At 54.7% G+C, this 10,000-nt stretch overlaps 2 non-coding genes and 1 pseudogene across 2 annotated transcripts; all 3 read right to left on the bottom strand.

Annotated features, from left to right (window-relative positions):
- The window catches only part of LOC124590707, a 4,759-nt pseudogene extending 2,081 nt beyond the window's left edge, over nt 1-2,678 (bottom strand).
- Nucleotides 2,679-2,866: 188 nt separating this feature from the next.
- LOC124590743 lies at nt 2,867-3,021 on the bottom strand. The gene has a single exon (XR_006976758.1). It is a non-coding gene; the product is annotated as a 5.8S ribosomal RNA (ribosomal RNA).
- A 352-nt stretch (nt 3,022-3,373) lies between these two features.
- LOC124590647 lies at nt 3,374-5,283 on the bottom strand. The gene has a single exon (XR_006976704.1). It is a non-coding gene; the product is annotated as a small subunit ribosomal RNA (ribosomal RNA).
- Between the last annotated feature and the right edge of the window lie 4,717 nt (nt 5,284-10,000).

Genomic DNA, 10,000 nt, shown 5'->3' with positions numbered 1-10,000 from the left:
ACCCGCGCGCCCCCGGAGGAGCACGCTAAGGCGGACGCGGCCTCGCAGCAAGGAAGATCCGTGGGAGGCCAAGGCACGGGACCGAGCTCGGATCCTGCACGCAGGTTGAAGCACCGGGGCGCGAACGCCGCGCAGGCGCGCGCATCCTGCACCGCCGGCCAGCACGAGGCCAACCAACGGCGAGAGCAGACCACGCCCGCGCTAAACGCCCGCACTTACCGGCACCCCTACGGCACTCACCTCGCCCAGGCCCGGCACGTTAGCGCTGACCCACTTCCCGACCAAGCCCGACACGCCCCGATCCTCAGAGCCAATCCTTATCCCGAAGTTACGGATCCAATTTGCCGACTTCCCTTACCTACATTATTCTATCGACTAGAGGCTCTTCACCTTGGAGACCTGCTGCGGATATGGGTACGAACCGGCGCGACACCTCCACGTGGCCCTCTCCCGGATTTTCAAGGTCCGAGGGGAAGATCGGGACACCGCCGCAACTGCGGTGCTCTTCGCGTTCCAAACCCTATCTCCCTGCTAGAGGATTCCAGGGAACTCGAACGCTCATGCAGAAAAGAAAACTCTTCCCCGATCTCCCGACGGCGTCTCCGGGTCCTTTTGGGTTACCCCGACGAGCATCTCTAAAAGAGGGGCCCGACTTGTATCGGTTCCGCTGCCGGGTTCCGGAATAGGAACCGGATTCCCTTTCGCCCAACGGGGGCCAGCACAAAGTGCATCATGCTATGACGGCCCCCATCAACATCGGATTTCTCCTAGGGCTTAGGATCGACTGACTCGTGTGCAACGGCTGTTCACACGAAACCCTTCTCCGCGTCAGCCCTCCAGGGCCTCGCTGGAGTATTTGCTACTACCACCAAGATCTGCACCGACGGCGGCTCCAGGCAGGCTCACGCCCAGACCCTTCTGCGCCCACCGCCGCGACCCTCCTACTCGTCAGGGCTTCGCGGCCGGCCGCAAGGACCGGCCATGACTGCCAGACTGACGGCCGAGTATAGGCACGACGCTTCAGCGCCATCCATTTTCAGGGCTAGTTGCTTCGGCAGGTGAGTTGTTACACACTCCTTAGCGGATTCCGACTTCCATGGCCACCGTCCTGCTGTCTTAAGCAACCAACGCCTTTCATGGTTTCCCATGAGCGTCGATTCGGGCGCCTTAACTCGGCGTTTGGTTCATCCCACAGCGCCAGTTCTGCTTACCAAAAGTGGCCCACTTGGCACTCCGATCCGAGTCGTTTGCTCGCGGCTTCAGCATATCAAGCAAGCCGGAGATCTCACCCATTTAAAGTTTGAGAATAGGTTGAGGTCGTTTCGGCCCCAAGGCCTCTAATCATTCGCTTTACCGGATGAGACTCGTACGAGCACCAGCTATCCTGAGGGAAACTTCGGAGGGAACCAGCTACTAGATGGTTCGATTACTCTTTCGCCCCTATACCCAGCTCCGACGATCGATTTGCACGTCAGAATCGCTACGGACCTCCATCAGGGTTTCCCCTGACTTCGTCCTGGCCAGGCATAGTTCACCATCTTTCGGGTCCCAACGTGTACGCTCTAGGTGCGCCTCACCTCGCAATGAGGACGAGACGCCCCGGGAGTGCGGAGGCCGCCGCCCCGTGAAGGGCGGGGAAGCCCCATCCTCCCTCGGCCCGCGCAAGGCGAGACCTTCACTTTCATTACGCCTTTAGGTTTCGTACAGCCCAATGACTCGCGCACATGTTAGACTCCTTGGTCCGTGTTTCAAGACGGGTCGTGAAATTGTCCAAAGCTGAAGCGCCGCTGACGGGAGCGATTATTCCGCCCGAGAGCATCCCGAGCCAACAGCGGCGCGGGTCCGGGGCCGGGCCAGGTAGGTCCGTCATCCGGGAAGAACCGCGCGCGCTTGCCGGGAGCCCGAGCGCCCAAAGGGGCGAATCGACTCCTCCAGATATACCGCCGGGCAGCCAGCCAGGACACCGGGGCTCTGCCCAACAGACGCGAACCGAGGCCCGCGGAAGGACAGGCTGCGCACCCGGGCCGTAGGCCGGCACCCAGCGGGTCGCGACGTCCTACTAGGGGAGAAGTGCGGCCCACCGCACACCGGAACGGCCCCACCCCGCGGCGAGTGGAAAGGCAACCGGACACGACCCCGCCGCGGATTGCTCCGCGCGGGCGGCCGGCCCCATCTGCCGAGGGCGGAGGCCAGTGGCCGGATGGGCGTGAATCTCACCCGTTCGACCTTTCGGACTTCTCACGTTTACCCCAGAACGGTTTCACGTACTTTTGAACTCTCTCTTCAAAGTTCTTTTCAACTTTCCCTCACGGTACTTGTTCGCTATCGGTCTCGTGGTCATATTTAGTCTCAGATGGAGTTTACCACCCACTTGGAGCTGCACTCTCAAGCAACCCGACTCGAAGGAGAGGTCCCGCCGACGCTCGCACCGGCCGCTACGGGCCTGGCACCCTCTACGGGCCGTGGCCTCATTCAAGTTGGACTTGGGCTCGGCGCGAGGCGTCGGGGTAGTGGACCCTCCCAAACACCACATGCCACGACAGGCGGCAGCCTGCGGGGTTCGGTGCTGGACTCTTCCCTGTTCGCTCGCCGCTACTGGGGGAATCCTTGTTAGTTTCTTTTCCTCCGCTTAGTAATATGCTTAAATTCAGCGGGTAGTCTCGCCTGCTCTGAGGTCGTTGTACGAGGTGTCGCACGCCACACCGCCAGCCGGCTGTGCACGCTACCGAGTAAGTACCGGTATGCGAACCGCCAGGCGACGGGCGCGCATCGCACGTTTAAGGAGGCGCGGCCGGCCCCACAGGCGGCCGCGACGCTCCCAGGTCTGCGAAGCGGGGCAAACGCCGCGCGCTTCAGTATACGTAGCCGACCCTCAGCCAGACGTGGCCCGGGAACGGAATCCATGGACCGCAATGTGCGTTCGAAACGTCGATGTTCATGTGTCCTGCAGTTCACATGTCGACGCGCAATTTGCTGCGTTCTTCATCGACCCACGAGCCGAGTGATCCACCGTCCTGGGTGATCTTTTTCTTAGTTTCCACTGTCTCTTTCAAGACAGTTGCATAGGCGGGACGTAGGCGTGTGGCGGCCCCTGTTCAAGCGTTCTGTGTCCAACGGCCTCACGGCCGATGGGCGTCGTACGGCTCCACACCGGAGCGGACAGGCAGTCGGGCGAAAGTCATTCAAAACCGGCGCCAGGCGCCAGGTGCCGCAGGCCAGCCGCTCCAGCGCTTCAGCGCTCGTACCACACAACATTGGCGTTAGTTTTGAGAAGCACGCGTGGTTCCGCACGCGGCGCACGGCTACTGCGAGCCGTACAGGTAGCGTGTTGCGCGACACGACACGCACATCGAAAGACATGCAGTCTAGTCGGTAATGATCCTTCCGCAGGTCCACCTACGGAAACCTTGTTACGACTTTTACTTCCTCTAAATGATCAAGTTTGGTCATCTTTCCGGTAGCATCGGCAACGACAGAGTCAATGCCGCGTACCAGTCCGAAGACCTCACTAAATCATTCAATCGGTAGTAGCGACGGGCGGTGTGTACAAAGGGCAGGGACGTAATCAACGCGAGCTTATGACTCGCGCTTACTGGGAATTCCTCGTTCATGGGGAACAATTGCAAGCCCCAATCCCTAGCACGAAGGAGGTTCAGCGGGTTACCCCGACCTTTCGGCCTAGGAAGACACGCTGATTCCTTCAGTGTAGCGCGCGTGCGGCCCAGAACATCTAAGGGCATCACAGACCTGTTATTGCTCAATCTCGTGCGGCTAGAAGCCGCCTGTCCCTCTAAGAAGAAAAGTAATCGCTGACAGCACGAAGGATGTCACGCGACTAGTTAGCAGGCTAGAGTCTCGTTCGTTATCGGAATTAACCAGACAAATCGCTCCACCAACTAAGAACGGCCATGCACCACCACCCACCGAATCAAGAAAGAGCTATCAATCTGTCAATCCTTCCGGTGTCCGGGCCTGGTGAGGTTTCCCGTGTTGAGTCAAATTAAGCCGCAGGCTCCACTCCTGGTGGTGCCCTTCCGTCAATTCCTTTAAGTTTCAGCTTTGCAACCATACTTCCCCCGGAACCCAAAAGCTTTGGTTTCCCGGAGGCTGCCCGCCGAGTCATCGGAGGAACTGCGGCGGATCGCTGGCTGGCATCGTTTATGGTTAGAACTAGGGCGGTATCTGATCGCCTTCGAACCTCTAACTTTCGTTCTTGATTAATGAAAACATACTTGGCAAATGCTTTCGCTTCTGTTCGTCTTGCGACGATCCAAGAATTTCACCTCTAACGTCGCAATACGAATGCCCCCGCCTGTCCCTATTAATCATTACCTCGGGTTCCGAAAACCAACAAAATAGAACCGAGGTCCTATTCCATTATTCCATGCACACAGTATTCAGGCGGGCTTGCCTGCTTTAAGCACTCTAATTTGTTCAAAGTAAACGTGCCGGCCCACCGAGACACTCACTCAAGAGCACCCTGGTAGGATTGCAACGGGGTCCGCCTCGGGACGCACGAGCACGCACGAGGCGCGTCGCACGCCTTCAGCTCGCCCCACCGGCAGGACGTCCCACGATACATGCCAGTTAAACACCGACGGGCGGTGAACCAACAGCGTGGGACACAAATCCAACTACGAGCTTTTTAACCGCAACAACTTTAATATACGCTATTGGAGCTGGAATTACCGCGGCTGCTGGCACCAGACTTGCCCTCCAATAGATACTCGTTAAAGGATTTAAAGTGTACTCATTCCGATTACGGGGCCTCGGATGAGTCCCGTATCGTTATTTTTCGTCACTACCTCCCCGTGCCGGGAGTGGGTAATTTGCGCGCCTGCTGCCTTCCTTGGATGTGGTAGCCGTTTCTCAGGCTCCCTCTCCGGAATCGAACCCTGATTCCCCGTTACCCGTTACAACCATGGTAGGCGCAGAACCTACCATCGACAGTTGATAAGGCAGACATTTGAAAGATGCGTCGCCGGTACGAGGACCGTGCGATCAGCCCAAAGTTATTCAGAGTCACCAAGGCAAACGGACCGGACGAGCCGACCGATTGGTTTTGATCTAATAAAAGCGTCCCTTCCATCTCTGGTCGGGACTCTGTTTGCATGTATTAGCTCTAGAATTACCACAGTTATCCAAGTAACGTGGGTACGATCTAAGGAACCATAACTGATTTAATGAGCCATTCGCGGTTTCACCTTAATGCGGCTTGTACTGAGACATGCATGGCTTAATCTTTGAGACAAGCATATGACTACTGGCAGGATCAACCAGGGAGCTGCGTCAACTAGAGCTGAGCAGCCGGCCGCCCGGGAGTGTGTCCCGGGGGCCCGCGCGAACACGCAAGCGTCCGCTCAATTATTCTGCAAACAGGAGGAGGCTGAGCTCCCCTGCACCATACACCTCGAAACCCTCTCAGGTCCCGGCGGCGCGCAGCGCCGTCCTAAGTACTTGGTCGGGTTCGAGAGAGGCGCAATCGCCCGGAGTTTGGCGAGTAGACGCTTTAGGTGCGACCACCCGTGCTCCCAACTGAGCTTGCCGCTGCCGACAGAGGCCCGGGAGCGTGCTGTCGTGGCATTGCCGGCGGGAGACAACACGCGCCACCTACGGTGACCGGCAGCTCCAACGCCAGCGCCACAGAAGGACAAAAGCCCCACTTGGGTGCCGAAGCGAACTCTCCCAGCACAGCGCACGCGCCAACACGTCCGCACAGCTGCGATACAAACCACCTGCGAGAACCGCAGAGGCGACCGAGCAGCAGACGGCGTCGCGGCGCCGAGCGCCGGGCGGCGGCGCATCCTCAGCGCACACAGTCCTCAATCGGACCAGCACACTGCAGATGTCCACCGCGCTTCGCACCGGGCCCGCGAGGACCTACTTTGGCCGCACGGCGCCGCGTGCAGGGTGCGCCGGCGCGCAGCTGCGCCGCCTGCCGCCTCCGTCGGCCGGCGCGCCTGCCACTGGCCGCCCCCACCAGCCGGCTGTAGCGCGTGCGCCCACGCACCGCGCGGCCAGCACGCCGGGAGGCCCCCCCTCACCGGCCGGGGACGGTCCCACCCAGCCACCGCCGCGTATCGCTTCACACCCAGATGCCATTCACGTTCGTGGGCATGGTGGGTATCGCTGGAACAACCGGTTGGTAGCTCAACCGATCGTCGCCATCACTGATTCACCTCTAGCGAGAACAACCGCACCACAACGGTTTACCAGTTGTTCATTTGCGTAACGTCACCAGCAAACGTAGGCGTCCATCGCCATTTGCAAATTCAACGATTGTTGCATGCCTGTGTCAGGTGTCACGACACACTATGTCTGCCCACATACACGCAACAACATGTGCACGCTTCGCGAACACGTGGAAGGTGGCCCCCGTACGTATGCGATGTCCATTGCGCGAACGACTGTCAACCGGCCTCTGTCGCATGTCGCAGATGTGGAACGCAGTGCACCATGCTATCACGGTGTGTGAGAAGAGACGACTACGTCTGACAACACGCGCCACTACATCAACAGACGGCTCATGCTGATCGCCATCCAGGGCATACCACACTGCAATCCAGCTCTTATAGGGAGACGACACGTAGCTGAGTGCACAACATTTGGACCGCATGGTTCGCCGTTGTTGGCGCAGTCGTTGTACGGTCACATGTACCACGATGTATCATTCAGTACATGAGGACCAATGTGCAGTACAGTGTGTGATTTGGACGTACAACATCAGCGGACAGTTGACACAGGCCGTACCACAGCGTAGGCTAAGTGCTTCGCCATGCAAATGCCAATGAACAACTGCAAATGCCAATGAACAACTGCAAAGGGCATTGAGCATGTACGTCCTGCTGCCATCCACATTACAGTGTATAGCTGCAAGGTGTTTAACATGAAGCGATACACTGGGGACCGGGCAGTGCGAGTAGCAAACTATATTGCGGGGGTTGCAGTTAGGCAACACTACACTAATTTAACGCGTCGTATGACAATTACAGAGCAGGTTAAGGCCCAACGTGTGTTGGGTTAAGGCCCAACGTGTGTTGGGTTAAGGCCCAACGTGTGTTGGGTTAAGGCCCAACGTGTGTTGGGTTAAGGCCCAACGTGTGTTGGGTTAAGGCCCAACGTGTGTTGGGTTAAGGCCCAACGTGTGTTGGGTTAAGGCCCAACGTGTGTTGGGTTAAGGCCCAACGTGTGTTGGGTTAAGGCCCAACGTGTGTTGGGTTAAGGCCCAACGTGTGTTACGTTACGGCGCAACGTGGGTTACGTTACGGCGCAACGTGGGTTGCGTTACGGCGCAACGTAGGTTACGTTACGGCGCAACGTAGGTTACGTTAAGGCGCAACGTAGGTTACGTTAAGGCGCAACGTAGGTTACGTTAAGGCGCAACGTAGGTTACGTTAAGGCGCAACGTAGGTTACGTTAAGGCGCAACGTAGGTTACGTTAAGGCGCAATGTAGGTTACATTAAGGCGCAATATAGGTTACATTAAGGCGCAATATAGGTTACGTTAAGGCGCAATATAGGTTAGGTTAAGGCGCAATATAGGTTACGTTAAGGCGCAATATAGGTTACGTTAAGGCGCAATATAGGTTACGTTAAGGCGCAATATAGGTTATGTTAAGGCGCAATATAGGTTACGTTAAGGCGCAATATAGGTTACGTTAAGGCGCAATATAGGTTACGTTAAGGCGCAATATAGGTTACGTTAAGGCGCAATATAGGTTAGGTTAAGGCGCAATATAGGTTAGGTTAAGGCGCAATATAGGTTAGGTTAAGGCGCAATATAGGTTAGGTTAAGGCGCAATATAGGTTACGTTAAGGCGCAATATAGGTTACGTTAAGGCGCAATATAGGTTACGTTAAGGCGCAATATAGGTTAGGTTAAGGCGCAATATAGGTTAGGTTAAGGCGCAATATAGGTTAGGTTAAGGCGCAATATAGGTTACGTTAAGGCGCAATATAGGTTAGGTTAAGGCGCAATATAGGTTAGGTTAAGGCGCAATATAGGTTAGGTTAAGGCGCAATATAGGTTAGGTTAAGGCGCAATATAGGTTAGGTTAAGGCGCAATATAGGTTACGTTAAGGCGCAATATAGGTTACGTTAAGGCGCAATATAGGTTAGGTTAAGGCGCAATATAGGTTACGTTAAGGCGCAATATAGGTTACGTTAAGGCGCAATACAGGTTACGTTAAGGCGCCATACAGGTTAGGTTAAGGCGCCATACAGGTTAGGTTAAGGCGCAATACAGGTTAGGTTAAGGCGCAATACAGGTTAGGTTAAGGCGCAATACAGGTTAGGTTAAGGCGCAATACAGGTTAGGTTAAGGCGCAATACAGGTTAGGTTAAGGCGCAATACAGGTTAGGTTAAGGCGCAATACAGGTTAGGTTAAGGCGCAATACAGGTTAGGTTAAGGCGCAATACAGGTTAGGTTAAGGCGCAATACAGGTTAGGTTAAGGCGCAATACAGGTTAGGTTAAGGCGCAATACAGGTTAGGTTAAGGCGCAATACAGGTTAGGTTAAGGCGCAATACAGGTTAGGTTAAGGCGCAATACAGGTTAGGTTAAGGCGCAATACAGGTTAGGTTAAGGCGCAATACAGGTTAGGTTAAGGCGCAATACAGGTTAGGTTAAGGCGCAATACAGGTTAGGTTAAGGCGCAATACAGGTTAGGTTAAGGCGCAATACAGGTTAGGTTAAGGTACGACATAGGTTAGGTTAAGGTACGACATAGGTTAGGTTAAGGTACGACATAGGTTAGGTTAAGGTACGACATAGGTTAGGTTACGGTACGACATAGGTTAGGTTACGGTACGACATAGGTTAGGTTACGGTACGACATAGGTTAGGTTACGGTACGACATAGGTTAGGTTACGGTACGACATAGGTTAGGTTACGGTACGACATAGGTTAGGTTACGGTACGACATAGGTTAGGTTACGGTACGACATAGGTTAGGTTACGGTACGACATAGGTTAGGTTACGGTACGACATAGGTTAGGTTACGGTACGACATAGGTTAGGTTACGGTACGACATAGGTTAGGTTACGGTACGACATAGGTTAGGTTACGGTACGACATAGGTTAGGTTACGGTACGACATAGGTTAGGTTACGGTACGACATAGGTTAGGTTACGGTACGACATAGGTTAGGTTACGGTACGACATAGGTTAGGTTACGGTACGACATAGGTTAGGTTACGGTACGACATAGGTTAGGTTACGGTACGACATAGGTTAGGTTACGGTACGATATAGGTTAGGTTACGGTACGATATAGGTTAATTTACGGTACGACATAGGTTAGGTTACGGTACGACATAGGTTAGGTTACGGTACGACATAGGTTAGGTTACGGTACGACATAGGTTAGGTTACGGTACGATATAGGTTAGGTTACGGTACGATATAGGTTAGGTTACGGTACGATATAGGTTAGGTTACGGTACGATATAGGTTAGGTTACGGTACGATATAGGTTAGGTTACGGTACGATATAGGTTAGGTTACGGTACGATATAGGTTAGGTTACGGTACGATATAGGTTAGGTTACGGTACGATATAGGTTAGGTTACGGTACGATATAGGTTAGGTTACGGTACGATATAGGTTAGGTTACGGTACGATATAGGTTAGGTTACGGTACGATATAGGTTAGGTTACGGTACGATATAGGTTAGGTTAAGGTACACATTGTTGTAAGGAAAGGTTTAATGGGGGGCGGGGCGGCCGGTTTGTTGATTGTGATTATAGTAAGTGGATGCCTGCGGCATCATCTGATTTGCCACGTCAGGATGCACCTTTGGCTCATGACAGGCGGCGCTCTCATTCCATGCTTGTGGCAGACCTGTGTCTTTCATTCCTGCCATTGTTTGTGTGCTGTGAGAGGAGGCAGTATTGTGATGTTGGGTGCACCCCTGTGTAGGACATGTGTGGGTGTTGGTGGCTTGGCTGAGCAATGGTGGTTGTCGGGTGGGTGGGATATTCTGTTTTCTGAGT

The sequence above is a fragment of the Schistocerca americana genome, unplaced genomic scaffold (genome assembly GCF_021461395.2).
Source record: "Schistocerca americana isolate TAMUIC-IGC-003095 unplaced genomic scaffold, iqSchAmer2.1 HiC_scaffold_77, whole genome shotgun sequence".
Taxonomy (NCBI): Eukaryota; Metazoa; Arthropoda; class Insecta; order Orthoptera; family Acrididae; genus Schistocerca; species Schistocerca americana.
The sequence above is the reverse complement of the archived record's forward strand: the minus strand, read 5'-3'. Positions and strand labels throughout refer to the sequence as shown.